Genomic DNA, 23,692 nt, shown 5'->3' on the forward strand with positions numbered 1-23,692 from the left:
AAATGTCTACGCTAGAAGTATTTCCATTCTTTGGATCGAAGAATGCTGCTTTCTTTTTAAAGCATGAAGGTAATTTCTTATTAAATTTACATAAGTTAAAAACATTTTTCATTGCAGTTACACTTTGCATCAGAGAGAATCATACACAAAATAATTTTCTATTAGGTTTCAACAAATTTCTCAAAATATATACATGCACTTTAATCTAATTTCATAGCTAAAATAAATGATAAATTCAACGAACCCTAGTTGATGTGGTGTATTGTTAATGAAAGTAATTGAAGTAATATATTTATTTTTAAAAAGAACAGTAGATTATATAGAAATGTTCCATAGCTTAAACTTATTCACAGTTTATTTGTTGGTTTACACCTTAAAAGTTTGAGTTATCAGTGAAAAAATTGAGCCTATCACTTGTTGTGCAAAATTTCAATTTGTGGTGGAATTGAGAACAAACTCGTGCATTTCCTGTTAGCTGTGAGAAGTCTCTCACATTTCTTGTTTTTTTTATGTTGGTGAATGCCAAAAATCCCAGTTTACACAAATGTGGGAGAAAAAATGCAACTTGATATTAACTGCTTTCACTGCTGTTATTGGGTTCTCTTTCTTCACTAATATCCAAAACTTGATAAGCAGTAGTTTACCATATTCCAGCTGAAGCGTTCGGTCTGTCTGGAATTCTGCGAGCTGCTTGTCTTCCTTCAATGAAAGGTCAATGGTTGATTCTGGAGACAGCATATAAGGACTGTGCACCCAGTCATATTTGTTGACAGTGATTGAGGGAAAATATTGCACTGCTTTATTTTCAAGAACCATGAGGTAATTTAAAATGAGTTCATTGGTTATGTCACCTTGTAGAACTACCCAAAAAGTGATAGGAAACATCTTGATATTTTTCTATTTTCCACTTGTAATTTCCATATTTTAAGTTTCAGTGAGTTTATCTCTTGCTGTGAGTCCTTCTTCTTTTCCTTGTGTACTGTGGTTCAGGTAATTGAAATGGCTGAAATTGTTAGCCAAATAGGCTGCCTTTGCACACCACTCCTTGTCCTTTAATTGAGCTGTAAAGCCTGGTTCTTTGAAACTAAAAATATTTGATAGCTCTTTTCTCAGATCAAAAAATCTTTCTAGACCTTACCGTTTGCCAACCGGTGGATTTCATTATGCAGAACCAAAGTGTCATGTCGAGATCCCACTTCATGGTACAATTGTTTGCTGAGTCTTAATAACCCTAGACTTAATGAAATTTTCCCTCTAAAACACTTTTAAGTTATTTTGGAACAGTCTTCACCATCGGAGCCTCACAGTGTATGAATCAATGTGTTAAACATATGACCTGGAAATCTTGTTTTAGTCTTGTAAGAAATCCTTTGACTCTTCCAGTTATTGCAGGTGCACTGTGTGTGCAAACAGAAAGAGAACTTTTCCAGAACAGCCCATTGTGTTCCAATGTGCTGGATATAGAATCATAAACATCTAAACCACTTAGCATTGAAGGCAGTTCAGTATGTAAAAGAAATTGTCCAATAATTGAATCCTCATCAACTAATCTTATTAACTCAGTTAATTTATATTGTTACTTATATCATTTGACACACAGAGCTGTAGTGAAAATACACAATCTTCACTTATCTTTTTGTGGACACTGCACTGGATATGTGAAGACATGTCATCAATTTGCAAGAAAATAATATTGTTTGGCAATGGGACCAAAGCTATTTCCTACTAGGCACCATCACCTAACATCAATTTCACTATTTCCGCACATGCAGGAAAAGTTACGTTCTCTGCAGTATCGTGGGGTTGCATTGTCTTGTGCTTTTTTAAAAAGTCCATATCATAGGTTGAGCTTGCTTTTCTGCTGATGAAGTCAGTTCACCAAAATACTTACCTTTTACAGATAAGTGACGATGTTTGCTATTCAAATGTCCTTTTAGTTTATGAGGGATCATGGGTTCATTCCTTAGTTTTTCTCTGTACACAACACATTCTGGTAAAAGATTGTTTTCAGACAAATGGAAAGTAAATCCGAAATTAAAATAATTTTCTTGTTACTTACAAAATTTTCCAGTAGCATGCACTGCTTTCATGAGATTTACATTTGGAATTGGTCCTTTCTCACTTTTGTTACTGTTACTTGTTTCTTTCACTGAGTAACAACAACATTTTTCCTTTTCATCAGAAACTCATACATACTGAACAATTAACACATTTACCAGACAGTGCATACACGTGTGTAACTAAAAATCAACCTCAAAATATGTCACAACACAGACTGCATTAGGACTGTGGGTCTATGGACAGCTGATTGGTGGAGACAAGCTATGCATGCTAGACAGAGGCTTTCATTTTGATGCTGACTCATAACGTTATCCCTGTCTCACTGTTGCAAACTCCTATGTCTGTGCTGCGGGAACTTATTACATTGTACAGTGTGCCATGAACAAAAAATGTTGAGAACTGCTGGTCTACATCCTCCTCCGCCTCCTCCTCTTCTTTCTGTTAAGCTGTGACCATCTACACATATAGATCTTGGGATGTGTTCCTATACAATCTGCAGAGCATGTCTGTTGTGCAACCAGGGGTTACCAACCCTTTTCACCCTCATCCCTATTGGATCCAGGTGGTTCTTACTACCACAGTCTTTCTTCTGAAACCCACCATCACTACCACCACTTATTGTCTAGAAAGAAGTATTGTGGAGGTGAGTACCACCTAGCTCCCATAGGGATGGGGATGAATATGGGTGAGTAACACATGACATCTGAAGCTGCCCTATGTGTAGTATCGAAATTTATTGTAGGGAGTATAAGGGTGGAAGGGCACAACTGAGCAGAGAGCCCGGGTGAGGAGGAGATGGATAGTGAATAGGGAAGGGTGAGATGGACCAAGAAAGGGAGGAAGTGATGGACAGAGAAAAAGAGAAAAAGGGGGGGGGGGGGAGATATGTGCAGTGAATGTCTCTGTGCCGACAAAGCCCTGGGTAAAGTGTTTATAGTACCTGGTGATCAAAAAGTCAGTATAAATTTGAAAACTGAATAAATCACGGAAAAATGTAGACAGAGAGGTACAAATTGACACACATGCTAGGAATGACATGGGGTTTTATTAGAACCAAAAAAATACAAAAGTTCAAAAAAATACAAAAGTTCAAAAAAATACAAAAGTTCAAAAAATGTCCAACAGATGGTGCTTCATCTGATCAGAATAGCAATAATTAGCATAACAAAGTAAGGCAAAGCAAAGATGATGTTCTTTACAGGAAATGCTCAATATGTTCACCATCATCCCTCAACAAAAGCTGTAGTCGAGGAATAATGTTGTGAACAGCACTGTAAAGCATGTCCGGAGTTCTGGTGAAGCATTGGCATCGGATGTTGTCTTTCAGCATCCCTAGAGATGTCGGTCGATCACGATACACTTGTGACTTCAGGTAACCCCAAAGCCAATAATCGCACGGACTGAGGTCTGGGGACCTGGGAGGCCAAGTATGACGAAAGTGGCGGTTGAGCACACAATCATCACCAAATGACGCGCGCAAGAGATCTTTCTTGTGTCTAGCAATATGGGGTGGAGTGCCATCCTGCATAAACATTGTACGTTCCAGCAGATGTTTATCAGCCACCAGGCTGGGGATGATGCAATTCTGTAACATATTGGCGTACCTCTCACCCGTCACAGTAGCAGTTACGAAACCAGAATCACGCATTTTTGTTCTAATAAAACCCCATGTCATTCCAAGCATGTGTGTCAATTTTTACCCCTCTATCTACATTATTCCGTGGTTTATTAAGTTTTCAAATTTATACTGACTTTTTGATCACCTGATACAGTGAAGAGGATATCATTTACAATGAACAAGTAATACTACATAAATTTTATCATTTGAGCTATAGCTGTAGATGACAACAGGATTGATGTATGACACTACAAATATGTCTTGTTCATCTGGGAGTCGAGTCCCCTTCATGTGCAGATGTTCAAATACTTCAGTGCAGTTGTATGTCACACTTTGAAAAAATTTCTGTTGTGGAATGACAGACAATGTCATAAAAACTCTATATCATAAAAGCTTTGTGGAAATACCAACAAGTAAACTAAACTGTCATCCTGTATCTTGGTGATGTTGCAGGAGGACAGTTGCATTATGATTTTAAGCATAAATTATTGTTGCTAAAGCAAAGGCTGTAGAAGGTATATGTTTATACAGCTTTCAGTCATAGTTACAAAAAGAATAAATGGAGTGCTGTTCCTGAGACACGGTTATCTTTTCACGAGGAGCAGTTATAAATGAGGGAATTACCAATTGATGGTAAGTAAAGTGTCACAGCCTATGTGACAATGTGCTCTAATCCCAGTAGTATACAAAGAGATGTGTTATGATGGCACACTTAATGCATATAACATGCAAAAATTGGCAAAATTATATGACAGCCGGGTGATTCAAGAAGACATGTATGTGAAAAATTAAAATGAAAGAATAATTTAAATTTTCATCTCAAATTGGTTAAAATAAATAGAAGATAATTGCCATATTTTCCTACAACCTATCAACAAGATAGTAGAAGATACGAGTGAACCAGAAAATGAAAAATGGTTTCAACTAGCTAGGGTTGCTCTACTTACCACATAAGGATCACTCAACTTCATGTTTTGTGACAATTAATATAGTTTCAGTTATAAATGTAAGGAAAAAAGTACACTCTCCATATCCTACACTTTGTCCCAAGTTGGATCAAACATCACTACAGTTTAACTTTATGTTCTGTAATAGATAAAATGTTTGGTGTTATGGTATAAATAAAAAAAAAAGCTTTCAGTTCATTGTACCCCAAAAGCAGGCCAGTGTAGTTATAACATTCTTGGTGCATTTAATATCTGATAACATTGATTTTTGTTAAATATACAAGAGTGAAATTTACTTGTACCATACCAATTGATATAAATATTTAAAAACAATTTACATTATTCTGACAACTCAATGTGTACACAAAATTTATATTGCTCCCAGTGCAACATTTTTGAGAAATATATCCACATTGAATAGTGTACAGTGTTCAAAATCTCTTGTATATCTATATCTACACACATATATCTAAAAACAAACATGATGTGACTTACCATATGAAAGTGCTGGCAGGTCGACAGACACACAAACAAACACAAACATACCCACAGAATTCAAGCTTTCGCAACAAACTGTTGCCTCATCAGGAAAGAGGGAAGGAGAGGGAAAGACGAAAGGATGTGGGTTTTAAGGGAGAGGGTAAGGAGTCATTCCAATCCCGGGAGCGGAAAGACTTACCTTAGGGGGAAAAAAGGACAGGTATACATTCGCGCGCGCACACACACACACACACACACACACACACACACACACACACACACACACACACACACACATATCCATCCACACATATACAGACACAAGCAGACATATTTAAAGACAAAGAGTTTGGGCAGAGATGTCAGTCGAGGCGGAAGTGAAGAGGCAAAGATGATGTTGAATGACAGGTGAGGTATGAGTGGCGGCAACTTGAAATTAATGGAGATTGAGGCCTGGTGGGTAACGGGAAGAGAGGATATATTGAAGAGCAAGTTCCCATCTCCGGAGTTCGGATAGGTTGGTGTTAGTGGGAAGTATCCAGATAACCCGGACGGTGTAACACTGTGCCAAGATGTGCTGGCCGTGCACCAAGGCATGTTTAGCCACAGGGTGATCCTCATTACCAACAAACACTGTCTGCCTGTGTCCATTCATGCGAATGGACAGTTTGTTGCTGGTCATTCCCACATAGAATGCATCACAGTTTAGGCAGGTCAGTTGGTAGATCACGTGGGTGCTTTCACACGTGGCTCTGCCTTTGATCGTGTACACCTTCCGGGTTACAGGACTGGAGTAGGTGGTGGTGGGAGGGTGCATGGGACAGGTTTTACACCTGGGGTGGTTACAAGGGTAGGAGCCAGAGGGTAGGGAAGGTGGTTTGGGGATTTCATAGGGATGAACTAAGAGGTTACGAAGGTTAGGTGGACGGCGGAAGGACATTCTTGGTGGAGTGGGGAGGATTTCATGAAGGATGGATCTCATTTCAGGGCAGGATTTGAGGAAGTCGTATCCCTGCTGGAGAGCCACATTCAGAATCTGATCCAGTCCCGGAAAGTATCCTGTCACAAGTGGGGCACTTTTGTGGTTCTTCTGTGGGAGGTACTGGGTTTGAGAGGATGAGGAAGTGGCTCTGGTTATTTGCTTCTGTACCAGGTCGGGAGGGTAGTTGCGGGGTGCGAAAGCAGTTGTCAGGTTGTTGGTGTAATGCTTCAGGGATTCCGGACTGGAGCAGATTGGTTTGCCACGAAGACCTAGGCTGTAGGGAAGGGACCGTTTGATGTGGAATGGGTGGCAGCTGTCGTAATGGAGGTACTGTTGCTTGTTGGTGGGTTTGATGTGGACGGACGTGTGAAGCTGGCCATTGGACAGGTGGAGGTCAACATCAAGGAAAGTGGCATGGGATTTGGAGTAGGACCAGGTGAATCTGATGGAACCAAAGGAGTTGAGGTTGGAGAGGAAATTCTGGGGTTCTTCTTCACTGTGAGTCCAGATCATGAAGATGTCATCAATAAATCTGTACCAAACTTTGGGTTGGCAGGCCTGGGTAACCAACAAGGCTTCCTCTAAGCGACCCATGAATAGGTTGGCGTACGAAGGGGCCATCCTGGTACCCATGGCTGTTCCCTTTAATTGTTGGTATGTCTGGTCTTCAAAAGTGAAGAAGTTGTGGGTCAGGATGAAGCTGGCTAAGGTAATGAGGAAAGAGGTTTTAGGTAGGGTGGCAGGTGATCGGCGTGAAAGGAAGTGCTCCATCGCAGCGAGGCCCTGGACGTGCGGGATATTTGTGTATAAGGAAGTGGCATCAATGGTTACAAGGATGGTTTCTGGGGGTAACGGATTGGGTAAGGACTCCAGGCGTTCGAGAAAGTGGTTGGTGTCTTTGATGAAGGATGGGAGACTGCATGTAATGGGTTGAAGGTGTTGATCTACGTAGGCAGAGATACGTTCTGTGGGGGCTTGGTAACCAGCTACAATGGGGCGGCCGGGATGATTGGGTTTGTGAATTTTAGGAAGAAGGTAGGGGTGCGGGGTGTCGGTGGGGTCAGGAGGTTGATGGAGTCAGGTGAAAGGTTTTGTAGGGGGCCTAAGGTTCTGAGGATTCCTTGAAGCTCCGCCTGGACATCAGGAATGGGATTACCTTGGCAAACTTTGTATGTGGTGTTGTCTGAAAGCTGACGCAGTCCCTCAGCCACATACTCCCGACAATCAAGTACCACGGTCGTGGAACCCTTGTCCGCCGGAAGAATGATGATGGACCGGTCAGCCTTAAGATCACGAATATCCTGGGCATCAGCAGTGGTGATGTTGGGAGTAGGATTAAGGTTTTTTAAGAAGGATTGAGAGGTAAGGCTGGAAGTCAGAAATTCCTGGAAGGTTTGGAGAGGGTGATTTTGAGGAAAAGGAGGTGGGTCCCGCTGTGACAGAGGACGGAACTGTTCCAGGCAGGGTTCAATTTGGATAGTGTCTTGGGGAGTTGGATCACCTCCGGAAAGCCAACTCACTCACCCTTCACAACCTTTCCAGCAAACCTCAAACACCTCTCATTGCACACAAACCCAGTCTCTCCCATCTACTCAATCTCCCATTTCCAGCTCCACTACCCCCAAAACCTCAAAATTCCAATCAACACAATCTGGTACCACAACACCCTAATTCAGTAGTTAACCTTTCCTCCAAACCTCTCTCCCAATCCGAAACCTCTGTCCTATCCAAAGGCCTCACCTTCAGCCCCACTCCCAGATTCAACCAAACAGCCCTGGTCAAAGATTTACTGTCCTACACTCGTACTCTCTGCTGGAAGTATCACTTTGCCACGAAGAAAAATGATCCTAATCCTACCCCTAATGATCCAACTCCCCAAGACACTATCCAAATTGAACCCTGCCTGGAACAGTTCCGTCCTCCGTCACAGCGGGACCCACCTCCTTATCCTCAAAATCCCCCTCTCCAAACCTTCCAGGAATTTCTGACTTCCAGCCTTACCTCTCAATCCTTCTTAAAAAACCTTAATCCTACTCCCAACATCACCACTGCTGAAGCCCAGGCTATCCGTGATCTGAAGGCTGACCGGTCCATCGTCATTCTTCCGGCGGACAAGGGTTCCACGACCGTGGTACTTGATCATCGGGAGTATGTGGCTGAGGGACTGCGTCAGCTTTCAGACAACACCACATACAAAGTTTGCCAAGGTAATCCCATTCCTGATGTCCAGGCGGAGCTTCAAGGAATCCTCAGAACCTTAGGCCCCCTACAAAACCTTTCACCTGACTCCATCAACCTCCTGACCCCACCGACACCCCGCACCCCTACCTTCTTCCTAAAATTCACAAACCCAATCATCCCGGCCGCCCCATTGTAGCTGGTTACCAAGCCCCCACAGAACGTATCTCTGCCTACGTAGATCAACACCTTCAACCCATTACATGCAGTCTCCCATCCTTCATCAAAGACACCAACCACTTTCTCGAACGCCTGGAGTCCTTACCCAATCCGTTACCCCCAGAAACCATCCTTGTAACCATTGATGCCACTTCCTTATACACAAATATCCCGCACGTCCAGGGCCTCGTTGCGATGGAGCACTTCCTTTCACGCCGATCACCTGCCACCCTACCTAAAACCTCTTTCCTCATTACCTTAGCCAGCTTCATCCTGACCCACAACTTCTTCACTTTTGAAGACCAGACATACCAACAATTAAAGGGAACAGCCATGGGTACCAGGATGGCCCCTTCGTACGCCAACCTATTCATGGGTCGCTTAGAGGAAGCCTTGTTGGTTACCCAGGCCTGCCAACCCAAAGTTTGGTACAGATTTATTGATGACATCTTCATGATCTGGACTCACAGTGAAGAAGAACCCCAGAATTTCCTCTCCAACCTCAACTCCTTTGGTTCCATCAGATTCACCTGGTCCTACTCCAAATCCCATGCCACTTTCCTTGATGTTGACCTCCACCTGTCCAATGGCCAGCTTCACACGTCCGTCCACATCAAACCCACCAACAAGCAACAGTACCTCCATTACGACAGCTGCCACCCATTCCACATCAAACGGTCCCTTCCCTACAGCCTAGGTCTTCGTGGCAAACGAATCTGCTCCAGTCCGGAATCCCTGAAGCATTACACCAACAACCTGACAACTGCTTTTGCATCCCGCAACTACCCTCCCGACCTGGTACAGAAGCAAATAACCAGAGCCACTTCCTCATCCTCTCAAACCCAGAACCTCCCACAGAAGAACCACAAAAGTGCCCCACTTGTGACAGGATACTTTCCGGGACTGGATCAGATTCTGAATGTGGCTCTCCAGCAGGGATACGACTTCCTCAAATCCTGCCCTGAAATGAGATCCATCCTTCATGAAATCCTCCCCACTCCACCAAGAGTGTCTTTCCGCCGTCCACCTAACCTTCGTAACCTCTTAGTTCATCCCTATGAAATCCCCAAACCACCTTCCCTACCCTCTGGCTCCTACCCTTGTAACCGCCCCCGGTGTAAAACCTGTCCCATGCACCCTCCCACCACCACCTACTCCAGTCCTGTAACCCGGAGGGTGTACACGATCAAAGGCAGAGCCACGTGTGAAAGCACCCACGTGATCTACCAACTGACCTGCCTACACTGTGACGCATTCTATGTGGGAATGACCAGCAACAAACTGTCCATTCGCATGAATGGACACAGGCAGACAGTGTTTGTTGGTAATGAGGATAACCCTGTGGCTAAACATGCCTTGGTGCACGGCCAGCACATCTTGGCACAGTGTTACACCGTCCGGGTTATCTGGATACTTCCCACTAACACCAACCTATCCGAACTCCGGAGATGGGAACTTGCTCTTCAATATATCCTCTCTTCCCGTTACCCACCAGGCCTCAATCTCCGTTAATTTCAAGTTGCCGCCACTCATACCTCACCTGTCATTCAACATCATCTTTGCCTCTTCACTTCCGCCTCGACTGACATCTCTGCCCAAACTCTTTGTCTTTAAATATGTCTGCTTGTGTCTGTATATGTGTGGATGGATATGTGTGTGTGTGCGCGCGCGAATGTATACCTGTCCTTTTTTTCCCCTAAGGTAAGTCTTTCCGCTCCCGGGATTGGAATGACTCCTTACCCTCTCCCTTAAAACCCACATCCTTTCGTCTTTCCCTCTCCTTCCCTCTTTCCTGATGAGGCAACAGTTTGTTGCGAAAGCTTGAATTCTGTGTGTATGTTTGTGTTTGTTTGTGTGTCTGTCGACCTGCCAGCACTTTCATTTGGTAAGTCACATCATCTTTGTTTTTAGATATATTTTTCCTACGTGGAATGTTTCCCTCTATTATAACTATATCTACACACATATATCTAAAAACAAAGATGATGTGACTTACCAAATGAAAGTGCTGGCAGGTCGACAGACACACACACACACACACACACTCACACACACACACACACACACACACACACACACACACACACACACACACACACACACAGAGAGAGAGAGAGAGAGAGAGAGAGAGAGAGAGAGAGAGAGAGAGAGATAGTCGTAAATTTTTTTAGGATAGGATAGGATGTGGTGGCCCAGAAAATGTGCTTTTGACCTGGGCTGGTGGCTTTTTCATCTGGGCTGGTGGGGCAATTACGTCCAGTGAAGGTTGAGGTGAGAATGGTGGTGTAATGATGTAAACCGGTTGCAGCTGAACAAATATGTTTGCTTCAAATGTGAAGGCTGTATTGGAAGAAGTGTTTGGCATGGAAAGGATGGCAACTGTCAAAATGTAAATACTGTTGTTTGTTAGGTTTAATGTGGGCAGAAGTATGTAGTTGGGCCTCAGTGAGGATGAGGTCTACATCAAGGAAAGCGGCCTAGGATTTTGAATACAAACATGTGAAATTTAATTGGGGGAATGTATTTAGAGATTCTAAAGATTTTAATAGGTCAGCCTCACCATGTGTCCATAGGGCAGAGATGTCGTCGGCGTACTTAAACCAAAGCTGGGTTTGAAGGATTATGTATCCCAGGAAAGCCACCTCCAAGTGATGCAGGGAAAGGTTAGCCTAGGAGGAACTCATTCTGGTTACCATGGCAATGTACCTGATCTGTCTGTCTTTCTGTCCCTCAGAGGTAAAGTAACTGGTCATAGCTATGGAGTTGATTAAGGTGAGCAGGAAAGAACTCATCGGTTTGGAATCTGATGGACACTGATTGTGAGGTAATGCTCTGCAACAGACTGCCTGAATACTTGAGGGATGTTGGTATAGAGGATGGTGACGAGTAAGGTGTGGTGGGAGGGGGACAGACATAGATTTCAGACTGTTTTGGAAATTGATGGTGTATTTAATATAGGAGGAGAGTGTGTATGCTATAGGTTTCAAGTATTGATCAACCAAGGGAGATACACTTTCAGTGGGTGCTTTGAAGCCGGCAACTATGGGACTGGGATTAGTGATCTTAGGAAGAAGACAAAAGGTGGCAGTGTGTGGTTTGGGAGGGATAACAAGTTATGTGGATTGAGGAGTTAATCCTTTTTAGGGATCTGTGGTTTTAAGGTGGGACTGTAGGTGAGCTTGTACCACAGAAGCCGTATGCAGTAATGTCAGAAAGCTGGCATAGACCATTGTGTACGTGCTCCTGTTGGTCAGACAGGTTAGGGTCATGTTTCAGGCAACTGTGAAAGGGTTGTGAAGCAGTGCAGGTTGTTAGGAATTCTTGGAAGGGCTATAAGGGGCAATTTTGAGATAGTGGTAGTGGATTATGTTGGGATAGTGGTCGGAACTGTTCAAGGAAGGCTTCAATATCAGGTTTGCTGTTGAAAAGATTTTGAGAGTGTGTTGGAAAGTGATACTTCCAGTAAACATTACATGCAAAGGAAAGGAGGTCCTTAACCAAAAAAGTGTGACTCAATGCAGATTTAGTGCTGAAAATGAAACCATTGGGTAGTACAGATAATTCAGGATGTGAGAGTGTTTTAGATGAGAGGTTGAGAACACTGTACTGTTGTGACTGGCTCTTGCATTCATGAGTTATCATTGGTCCGGGAGGCTGTGATGAAGGCTGGGAATGTTGAGAAGATTGGCCAGGCTCAATGTGTGGGAGAGGGTTATTAGTTAATGTGGTTCCTTAGGGAGCTGAAGTGGGACACAACTGTAGAGGTAGTTTAGGAGAAGGTAGGACAGTTTTTTGAGGTAAAGTCTGGCCTGTTGTTGCAGTTTGAAGTTGGTTTGGTAGAAGATACCCTTCAAGGAAACATCAGGGGCCAATAAGTGCAGAGCTATGTAAAGTGGAAATTGGCAGATGTGATGTACAGGCTACAGATTTGCTGGGTAAGTGCAAGAGATTGCTGTATTTGAAACTGTAAAAGGGACTGGTGAAGAATGGAGTTTCATCCAGATGTAGGGACTTTCGAGGTTACCTAGGTCTTTGAGGGTAATTCCCTGACACAAGCACATTTTAAGAGACAATGGGAGACCTTAGTCTAGGCCATGCATAAACATATTTTTGAAAGACTGATAATAATATGTGATGGGATTCTTCACGACAAAAGGGATGGGTTTGGAATATTTGAGACGATTGGGAATCTTACCTGCATTTCATATACTGTAATATATAAGCTAAAATCAGCCATATGCAAAGTTTATGCAATGCATTTTTCATGTCTGCAAACTCTTTAAAATTTCATGTAATATTTACTAAATTTGATATAGCTCATTGGTTATGACGAATAATGAAAAGAAATTGTCTTTTTTGAGGTAAAGATCTCAGGCTGTAACATGTACATAAATCAAATTTTTTCAGCAAATAGTTTTCTTAAAATCAGATAAGTATTACATAGCAGGCAGAACACCAAATCTCAGTACAGGTAGCAGCATTTGGTGCGCAGTATAACCACAATGAAGCTGTGCTCAGCATGGAATGCAGAGAACCTGTCTGTAGCAGTGAAAGGGTTAAACTTTTGTATTCAGTAGTCATTTTTCAAATTTTGGGATTACTATAATATCTACTGCACTAACATAAATGTTTTTCGTGCTGCTTCAAATATTACTGTTATGCACTTTAACATGGTCATGATTCTTAAATCTCATTTAAGAGACTGGACACAAATGACATGCTGTCAAAAAGAGATCATCTCTATCTACAGGACTCCTCAGCAATTCACACTTCATTGCCTTGCAGAGGTTTCATTGAACCACCTACAGACTTAAATCTGTTTGTGCTCCGATTTCTCTTATTTTATTATCATTTCTCCCTATGTAGTTGAGCAACATCAAAATATTTTCACATTTGGGATAGAAAGTTGGCCATCTCGCCACAACGAAAAATGCCTTTCTCTTAAGGACTGCCACCCTAAATTGTGTGTTCTATCCATGACAATTTCCCCCTATTGTGTAATAATACAAAACAAGCTGCCCTTCTTCGAACTTTATTGATGTCCTTCGTCAATTCAATCTGGTAAAGATACCATACCACACAGCAGTACTCCAGAAAAGGATATACAAGCACTCCCTTTGGAGACCTTCTGCACTGCATAAGTGTTCCACTTTTAATACGACATTTCTACTGGTAAAAAATAAAGTTCTGTCTACCATATCTCAAAAAATCTGTGGTTCTGATCAGTAGTGTGCACTGTCACAAATCAAGCACTGTGTGTGTGTGTGTGTGTGTGTGTGTGTGTGTGTTTTGATATAAAATTTATTACAACAGAGCTGTAGAACTAGACATTTTGAAAAGTGTTCACTATTTACTGTGATTATATTGTAAATACTTTATTTCTTTCAAATATTTAGCCCCTGCTGTAGGTGAACACTAGTAGGAAAAATATCAAGTCCTCTTGCAACCTTAAAAAAAGGGGGGGGGGGGGCGCACAAAATCCATTACTGTAATGGAGAGAGTGGCAAGAAATGGTTATCTTCTGAAATTAGCTAATGATGCCACAATGTCACAGCCTTTTTTTTCCATACACATGCTGTCTGTAGGATACTCGAGATTTGGGCGTCTACACTTGGCATACTCATCATTGTTGTCACAAGCACATTCATGATGTTATTAGCAGCTGATTCCCACTGGAATGAAGTATGGAATGGCAGGTGATGTCACTGTCAAATAGAGATGTAGTCACAGACAATGGAACATCAACAGTCATTTCACATAGCACAATACCGAAAAGGTGGAAGTGGGGTTATGAGATACAATCTGTGGTACAGTATGTTGGAATATAGCATCAGAATTAAAGAACTGGAAATGAAAAAGTTTATTGATGGGAACTGCAAACTTCACAATGAATTTTCTTGAAGCTTGTAATGCAAAATGCGGAAAAGTGAAATAACAGGAAAAGTGTCGCCCAAGCATTGCAAAATATTTATTTTCTAGGTAAACTATACACATACAAACGCCTCAAGAAGGTAATATGTAGAGCGTCTTTTTATCTTAAAAAGGTTCAAATGGCTCTGAGCACTATGGGACGTAACATCTTTGGTCATCAGTCCCCTAGAACTTAGAACTACTTAAACCTAACTAACCTAAGGACATCACCCAACACCCAGTCATCACGAGGCAGAGAAAATCTTTTTATCTTATTCATAGCATTTTTCTTCTTCCTAAGTACCAAGTAAGGCCAAAAACTATATTTTTCTCCTTCAGTAAAACTGATTTTTGACTGTTACAAATAGGCTATTTATAAATTTATGTTCTTGTTTATGCACAGTGTAGACGTTTTCTCTGTCCAGGTATTGTAAAACTTAAATACTTCTTTATATCTAAAAACAAAGATGATGTGACTTACCAAACGAAAGCGCTGGCAGGTCGATAGACACACAAACAAACACACACACAAAATTCAAGCTTTCGCAACCAACGGTTGGTTCATCAGGAAAGAAGGAAGGAGAGGGAAAGACGAAAGGATGTGGGTTTTAAGGGAGAGGGTAAGGAGTCATTCCAATCCTGGGAGCGGAAAGACTTACCTTAGGGGGAAAAAAGGACAGGTATACACTCGCATACACACCCATATCCAACCGCACATACACAGACACAAGCAGACATTTGCAAATGTTATCACATTCAAATATGAATTACCTATAGTGTTTCCTCAGTTCCATGCTCATTATAACGTTTGAGTAGTGTTCGTTATTCTGGTATTATGCTGCTCAGGTTCCATGCACTACATGCCGCTAATTTAGTGGCATAATATAATCTTTCCTCACTAGAGGGCATTCATATAACATCAACAAATGTGTAAACATGGTTACAGGTATGAAAGGAGCATGTAGTTATGCATGAGATACCAAAGAGTGGACACTGATAATGGGACGAGGAAAGGAGCTTTCAACAGAAAAAAAAGTTCTACAGTTGTACCTTTACATGCAGCTAGTCTTACTATGCAGTAAGTAGCACATCAAGAAGCACATTGAGAACATATTTCCTTGGAATGTGTCCATTGTACCATGCAGATACAGGCCAGAATATGAACTGACCTTAAAAGGGTAGGCCAAAAGTCACATCAAAAAGCGATGACAAATATATAGTAGTCACAAGTAAACATGATGGCTTCAAAACAGCACCAGTTTTAGCAGCAGAACTTAACCATAATAGGGAAAAGCCAGTCAGTGAGTGTAAGTACTGTGAAATGACATCTTCAGGCAGTGAATCTTAACGGGCATGTGATTAGTAAGATAGCTATTGATAGGCAGAAGAGGTAATGCTGGGCAAGACAACATGAAAGTGAGGCAGTAAATCGGTGGAATAAGTACTTTTCACTAACAAATCCAAAATTGAGGTCTTTGGCACAAAGTGACATAAGTTGGTTCGCCAGTTACCAGGTGAATGTTACAGCAATATGTATCTCCAACATTAAAGTATGGAAGTGGTTCCCTCATGGTTTGAGGATGTTTTGGAGGCAGTGAGACAGGTGATCGTGTACAAATAAACAGAACAGTGAAGAAAGAGGAATATACCATCACATTCTGCACTATTATGCAAAGCCATGTGGAAGACGTTTGATTGGCAATGGATTCATCCTACAGCTAAATAATGACCGTAAGTACACATTTCGAAAGCTTCTATTCTCTTCTTGTCCAAACTGGTTATCGTCAATGTTTCACTTCCATACATGGCTACACTCCATACAAATACTTTCAGAAACGACTTCCTGACACTTAAATCTATACTCGATGTTAACAAATTTCTCTTCTTCAGAAACGATTTCCTTGCCATTGCCAGTCTACATTTTATATCCTCTCTACTTCGACCATCATCAGTTATTCTACTCCCTAAATAGCAAAACTCATTTGCTACTTTAAGTGTCTCATTTCCTAATCTAATCCCCTCAGCATCACCCGATTTAATTTGACTACATTCCATTATCCTCATTTTGCTTTTGTTGATGATCATCTTATATCCTCCTTTCAAGACACTGTCCATTCCGTTCAACTGCTCTTCCAAGTCCTGTGCTGTCTCTGATAGAATTACAATGTCATTGGCGAACCTCAAAGTTTTTATTTCATCTCAATGGATTGTAAGACCTACTCCGAATTTTTCTTTTGTTTCCTTTACTGCTTGCTCAATATACAGATTAAATAACATCGGGGAGAGACTACAACCCTGTCTCACTCCTTTCCCAACCACTGCTTCCCTTTCATGCCCCTCGACTCTTATAACTGCCATCTGGTTTCTGTACAAATTGTAAATGGCCTTTCGCTCTCTGTATTTTACCCCTGTCAACTTCAGAATTTGAAAGAGAGTATTCCAGTTAACGTTGGCAAAAGCTTTCTCTAAGTCTACAAATGCTAGAAACGTAGGTTTGTCTTCTCTTAATCTTTCTTCTAAGATAAGGCGTAAGGTTAGTATTGCCTCGCGTGTTCCAACATTTCTACGGAATCCAAACTGATCTTCCATTCGTCTGTAAAGAATTCGCGTTAGTATTTTGCAGCTGTGACTTATTAAACTGATAGTTCGGTAATTTTCACATCTGTCAACACCTGCTTTCTTTGGGATTGGAATTATTATATTCTTCTTGAAGTCTGTGGGTATTTCGCCTGTCTCATACATCTTGCTCACCAGATGGTAGAGTTTTGTCATGACTGGCTCTCCCAAGGCCATCAGTAGTTCTAATGGAATGTTGTCTACTCCCGGGGCCTTGTTTCGACTCAGGTCTTTCAGTGCTCTGTCAAACTCTTCACGCAGTAAAAGATTTCACATACAGTGGAACATTTGTAAAGGCAAAGAGTTTGGGCAGAGATTACCTCCGCTAATTTCAAGTTGCCGCCGCTCATACCTCACCTGTCATTCAACAATATCTTTGCCTTTAAAAATGTCTGTGTACGTGCGGATGGATGTGTGTGTGTGTGTGTGTGTGTGTGTGTGTGTGTGTGTGTGTGTGTGTGTGTGTGTGTGTGTACCTGTCATTTTTTCCCCCTAAGGTAAGTCTTTCCGCTCCCGGGATTGGAATGACTCCTTACCCTCTCCCTTAAATCCCACATCCTTTCGTCTTTCCCTCTCCTTCCCTCTTTCCTGATGAAGCAACCGTTGGTTGCGAAAGCTTGAATTTTGTGTGTATGTTTGTGTGTCTATCAACATGCCAGCACTTTCGTTTGGTAAGTTACATCATCTTTGTTTATATATATAGAGGGTGGTCGGAAATTCCCATTACTAACTTCTAGGACATGCAGAGAGTAGGTGAGTACATAACATTTTGAACAGGAATCCATGTCCAGAAACATATCGTTTCTGTTCTACAATAGTTTCAATGCAGATGATAATCTAATCCATTCCCATGTGAGGAATGTACTTAGGTGTGACCTAGTAAAATTGTTGCAATCCATTTGAAAAGAATACCGATTTGTTTCATTATTACTTATGCATTTGCATTACAACTTATGCCTTATGGTTTACACTAGTCGACAACAACAAGAATCCAGCATCTACGGCACCAGCTGCAACATACCGATGTGGCGACCACCAACGTTGTTACACACATTGTACCTTCAAAGCATGTTCAGGTACACTCCATCCCACCTGGTGTCTCTTCAATGTCTTGTGCAGCGGCCAGAACTCATGCCACCAGATCTTCCTCTGTCTCTACTGGTGTCTCATAAGTTGTACTAGTAGTCCATAGGGGTTAAATACGGTGATCGTGGCGGCCACGCGGTTGGACCACCAAGGCCTATCCATCTTTCAGCATACCGTCTGCTGAGATGTCTCCAGACAGCCAGTGAAAAGTGAGGCGGTACTCCATCATGCTGAAACCACATTTTCTGACGGACAATCAATGGCACAGCTTGCAAGAACGGGTCCATTACGTGTCATAGGAAGACTAAGTATGTGAGACCTGTGAGCTTGGATGGAAGGTGTAGTCCAATCACATGACCGTCCAGAATACCTTCACACACGTTAATTCTAAACCGGTCTTGAAATCCCTGCACAAGCGTGGCATGAGGATTTTCGTCCGCCCAGACATGGCTATTTCGAGCATTCAGAACACAATCCCTTATGAACCTACATTCATCTGTGAAGAGAACTCGACGTGGAAACGGGCATGTCGATGCAATGATGCAGGAACCATGTGCAGAAGGCGACATGTTATGGAAAGTCTGCTGGACCCGTAGTGTGTACCCTTTGTAAGTGGTATGGATGTAATTGTTGCTCATGCAGGACGTCCAAGACGGTGTTGTGACTAACAGCCATTGCACGCGCAATTGTTCGTGAACTCATTGATGGGCTATCTTCAATGAGATGCAGTGCACCTTCTTCAAATTCGGGAGTGCGGCGTCACCGTGGAGCACTACAGTCCTGCCTCCTCACGGTGAAGGTATCCATTTCTCATAGCTGTTGTGTAACTTGGGCTAACAGTTTGTACGATGGAGTGTGACGGTGTGGAAAACGTTCATGATACAGCCGACTAGCAGCTCTTCCGTTACCTCCAGCTTCGCCATACATAAGGAGCATGTCTGTGTATTCCGCAAACGTGTACTGCACCATGTTTCGTCTATTGGTTCAAATTCAAATGGCTCTGAGCACTATGGGAGTTAACATCTGAGGTCATCAGTCCCCTAGAACTTAGAACTATTTAAACCCAACTAACCTAAGGACGTCACACACATCCATGCCTGAGGCAGGATTCGAACCTGCAACTGGAGCGGTGTACAGAGAGAGAGAGACCCCTGTATATACAGATACCTCTATATATCTTCTGTTCACATGTTACTTGTGGAACAGTCTTAAATGCTGAAGGAGGTATAGCCCCTTACCCTCCCTGGTTCAGGTTACAATAGCAAATAGCAACCAGGTACTGACATTCTGCCCACATCATAAAGGCTGGAATGAAATGTCAACATAGATCTGTACTCATGGACCTAAACCTATGTCTTTCATTTCCTTTGATATTGCTAGCTGTTCAGCCCAGGGCACACTGTAGGAGGTACTGCAGTATGTTTGATGGGGTAAATATCACATTTGCGTTTTCAACCTGAAGTAACACCTTGATATTCATCAAACACTGTGGCATAGGTGGTCAATATGTGCTCTAAGTTTGCTTTCTTGGTGTCATGAAGGTAATCCGACTCTCACAGTTTCGAATGGATAACTTCCTATATATGGATCCGCTGGTTTTCTTTGCGTGGTTGGCAAGGATCAGCGAGCTCGCCGACAAATCACCTTTCTGCTCTTTGGTAGAATTTGCCTTGCTCCATGGGTGTAGCAACCAAGTTCAAAGGGATGTCATCACAACCTACTTGGGCATGCACCTTGCCAGCAGAGAAGTCTGTTGTTGTGTCCCCCTCAGCTAAAAAATCTGTGTCTGCCATGCTGTCAGTTGTTAGACCATCAAAACGAGAAACGTGTGTAAGCACTTCATTACTCCCAGGTCTACTTGCAATAAGGCATGGGTTAGATTTTGGCCTGATCTCCAAGGATCTTGTACCCAGTTAACCAAAACGTTGGAACTTGTTTCATCTCACTAATCCTCCCAAACAATCCAGCTGGTAAGGCAGTCAGTTGCTCTCTAGCATCTAAAATGATGCTTTCTGCACCCACTGTGCTCTTGGCGCAACTCCTCCAACACGCTCATCCCATCACTGACTATTAAAAAAAATAAAAGGGGGGGGGGCGTATTTCACACCCCTTCAATTTGCTAAGACTGCGCCAGCAGGGCTAATTCCGATCTCGCCTAGTTTAACGATTTAACATGAACATCATCAGAGTGAGCTGCATGAATGTTAACTCCATCTTCATAGCTTCGGAACTGGTTGTTTGCCTGTCCAAATGACGATCGTGCACCATCAGCTTGGCTGTCTAAAATTGTGATGTCGATCATGCCTACCTCTAAGATCATGATCATCATGATATTCATGTCTTTTGTGATGCTGTGGTCCGTAGCTACATGATCGATATTTATTGTTTGATCCATGCTGCTCCTGCTCACAGAGGTGGTTCTCTATGCTATCTGAAGTCTGACTGTTAGCATTATGGAATTGCACATTGTCATTTGGCTTTGCACATTATTATTTGTCTGCGGGGGCCATGTTCTCTGCGCTGCACTCAAATCTTCGTGTATGAAATCGATATCGCCATCTACCGATAGGAACGCATCGAGATTTTCATCCGCTGCGTTGAATAGTTTCTCCCATTTTACGACTGTGAGCTTGGGTTTAAAAATCCGCAATATGTCATGAGTCTTGGTTGTCTCATTCCTGTACTTTATGTCGTTTACATATTTTTCGGTGTACCAGAGGAGACTTCTTTGTCATTCGTTGTAAGCTCCTGGGTTAAATACTGCCTTTCGTAACCTTTCTTGAGTGCACCGGCCAAGAAGGACTGTCGAATTCTTGCATGTCTGTTATGTATCTGTAGCATCTATGGTCCAGAGATTTCACCTTTTGTATGTTATACAATGACTGAGGCAACAATATTCCACAAAATGATTGTATAAATACTGCAGGGTGAGTGGGTTTCTTTCCAGGCGGAAACATGCAAAATTGCCGATAGAGAATAATATTTTTCCTCTAGTATTGCTCTGGCAATGAGAGGCATAGTACCTTATCCGTGCACTTCTGTGTTAGTAGGAATGTTAGGTTGCTGCTCTATACCTGGCCCAGCATATTGCATGGAAATACCAGTAGGTCCAGAAACAGTGCTTTCTGAAATAATAGATGAGTTATCACTCTCTGTTAACTATTAATTTTATCGTATGGTATCTTGTTTTGTTGTGCTAACCTCTTTTGTCACAGATTCACGCCATTCTTTGATTCCTTTGGCGACATTTCCACAGCACTAACCTCCACTGTTGCGGTTTGCACTCGTATTTTGCGCTCCATATCTGTTCGTTTACGTTGTTTCGAAGTATTTTCGCCGACGCATTTGCCAGTTTTCTGCATAAATTCATGGGCCGTAGATTCTCATCATGCTTCCAGTTCTCGCTCCCAATGGGAGAACTTATTTTCTTTTGTCTAGTTGAGTTTCTCCCCTTTTTCTTGCAGTAATTTAACTATTACTTCCTTCACCAGTTTCTGGTGGCGATTAAACAGTTCTGTAATTAATTTTTCTTGCTCAGTGTCGAGACCTTCCAGTTTGCCTATTAATTCAGCATGAGCCTTTGCATTTTCTGGTATGATTTGTTTTTGAGCATTTTCAGTTTCTTGCTGCACGAGAGAAATTTCGTTAACTCTTTCTGCTGTGTTTACCTGCACTACTAAGTTTGCTTGCACCATGGATGATTCACCATGAGTGTGTAAGATTTCATTAATTTGTGGTAACAAGTTTGTTTGTGCCACAGACGATTCGTCCTGAATGCGTGCGATTTATTGCTGAGCAAGAGAAAGTTTGTTAATCTGCAATACGTGGTTCGCTTCCCTTGTGGACGATTCCCCCTGGATCTGTACAGTTTTTGTTCTAGTTCTGTTTTTTTTTTTTTGTCTATTCTTAAGTTTGTGGGAAAGTGCCCATCATTATGTCTGCTTTTTAAGTAATCTTACCATCTTGTCAATATGACTAGTAGGGTTGATGACTTGCTTGTGATCATCAGAATCAGACACCATTACAGATATTTATTAAAAATAATAAATTAAAATGCACAGAATAATAATTAACTGTCTAACTATGCAAAAACATACTAATCTAAGTTACTTTGTATTTTTATGTAAGAAATATTCTCACTGTTGCCGAATACTACATAATGGTACCTGGTTATAAATTGAAACCAATTAGTGGCGCCTCATTTACTGCAAGCTTGGAGCACTGGAATGTCGCCATTATATGTGCTAACGCTGTTAATAAGCAACACAGCTACGATTGCTACCTACACGAAATTCAGGCGCACAGAATAATTTTAAAAAAATTTCTTCTTTCTGTGCAGAAAGGTGACTGGTGGTAAGAGGAAAATTCTGGCTTTTAAAATCCGACGAAAATTTTCTTCTGCCTCATCTGAAATATACTCTCTCCCTTTCACCCTTATATATCTATGTTCTCTCAGTATGGTTAGAGTTGGGATTTTATGCATGAAGAAGAAATTTTTAATTGGATTATTACACAATATTCGAGTACTTTTATATGGTCGCCAATGTAGCATCTATGTAAATAAAAATATATAGAAAAAGTATCGAATTAAGTTATGTTAACAACTGTTGCAGTTGACAATGGTATGGTAATAAATGCTCCATTAAGTTGAATTTATAGCAAATAACTATTAAAATGTTTAAATTGGTAATATTAAACAAAGATATCACCAAAGACTGCTGACAAAGCCCCTTGATAACAATAATAATAATAATCGACTTCATAGAGTTATGGTTTCTGACACTATTATCTTTCCAGATTTTTGTGTCATACATTGGTATTTATACTTAGTTGTGTATGAGTAAGATTGCATCTTAAACATTTTCGAACAGACAAATTGTGAGTATATTCAGGTATTAAATAGCTATAAATGAAGACACAAGAAATATAATTTACGTTATCTTTTAATAGATTCTCAGATGTTGTTCACTATACAATTGGCTTTTTTCCTCAGTGCCTGTGGTCCTGATCTAATTGTACAACCTCAATCGAAAATCCATGTACAGTTAAATAATAAAACAGAGCAATGTCAGAACTCTGCCGTTCTCTCCCATGCCTATGTCAGAAGAAGATCAAAAAGGAGACAGATAAACTGAACATCAAGTAAAAAGTCCAGAACCTAATTTGACCAATGATTACATAACAACTATTTATCTATCCTCCTGCTCTGAAGACATGTCTCTGGACACAGAAAAAAGTTTAATTTTTTGTTAATGTTATAGAATTATGGAGAAAGCAAAGATTATTGCTGAGAAACAGAGACACACCACAGAAAGAAAGCAATATGCTACAGACACAAAGCAGTGTAAGTTAATTTTCACTACATCAATGTCAAAAAAAAAAAAAATCAAGCATATAGCTCGAACAGCCAGCTGATTAGTTTTTAGAGTCATAAAAGTGCAGGAAAAAAAAATACAATACAGAGACAAGAAGGCTATGAAGGTGTGTTAGGCAAGAAAACAGGGCTGAACACAGCATGGTTCCACAACACAAAAACCTTTTCAGATGACATAATGAGGTACACTATACATACCTAGAGCTTACCTTCAGTCACTG

General features: G+C 41.5%; 1 protein-coding gene across 2 annotated transcripts in view; it reads left to right on the top strand.

The window, feature by feature from the left end:
* Nucleotides 1-23,692, top strand: part of LOC126199866 (uncharacterized) — a 164,497-nt gene that overhangs the window by 46,147 nt on the left and 94,658 nt on the right. Inside the window, exon 1 of one of the 2 annotated variants that reach the window (XM_049936660.1) lies at nt 3,177-4,312. The exons of the other annotated variant lie outside the window; for it this stretch is intronic. The gene's annotated coding sequence lies outside the window, so the exon portion shown is untranslated. Of the gene's footprint in view, nt 1-3,176; nt 4,313-23,692 lie in introns of those variants that run through there. 2 annotated transcript variants of the gene reach the window in all.

Source organism: Schistocerca nitens, chromosome 1 (assembly GCF_023898315.1).
Source record: "Schistocerca nitens isolate TAMUIC-IGC-003100 chromosome 1, iqSchNite1.1, whole genome shotgun sequence".
NCBI lineage: Eukaryota > Metazoa > Arthropoda > Insecta > Orthoptera > Acrididae > Schistocerca > Schistocerca nitens.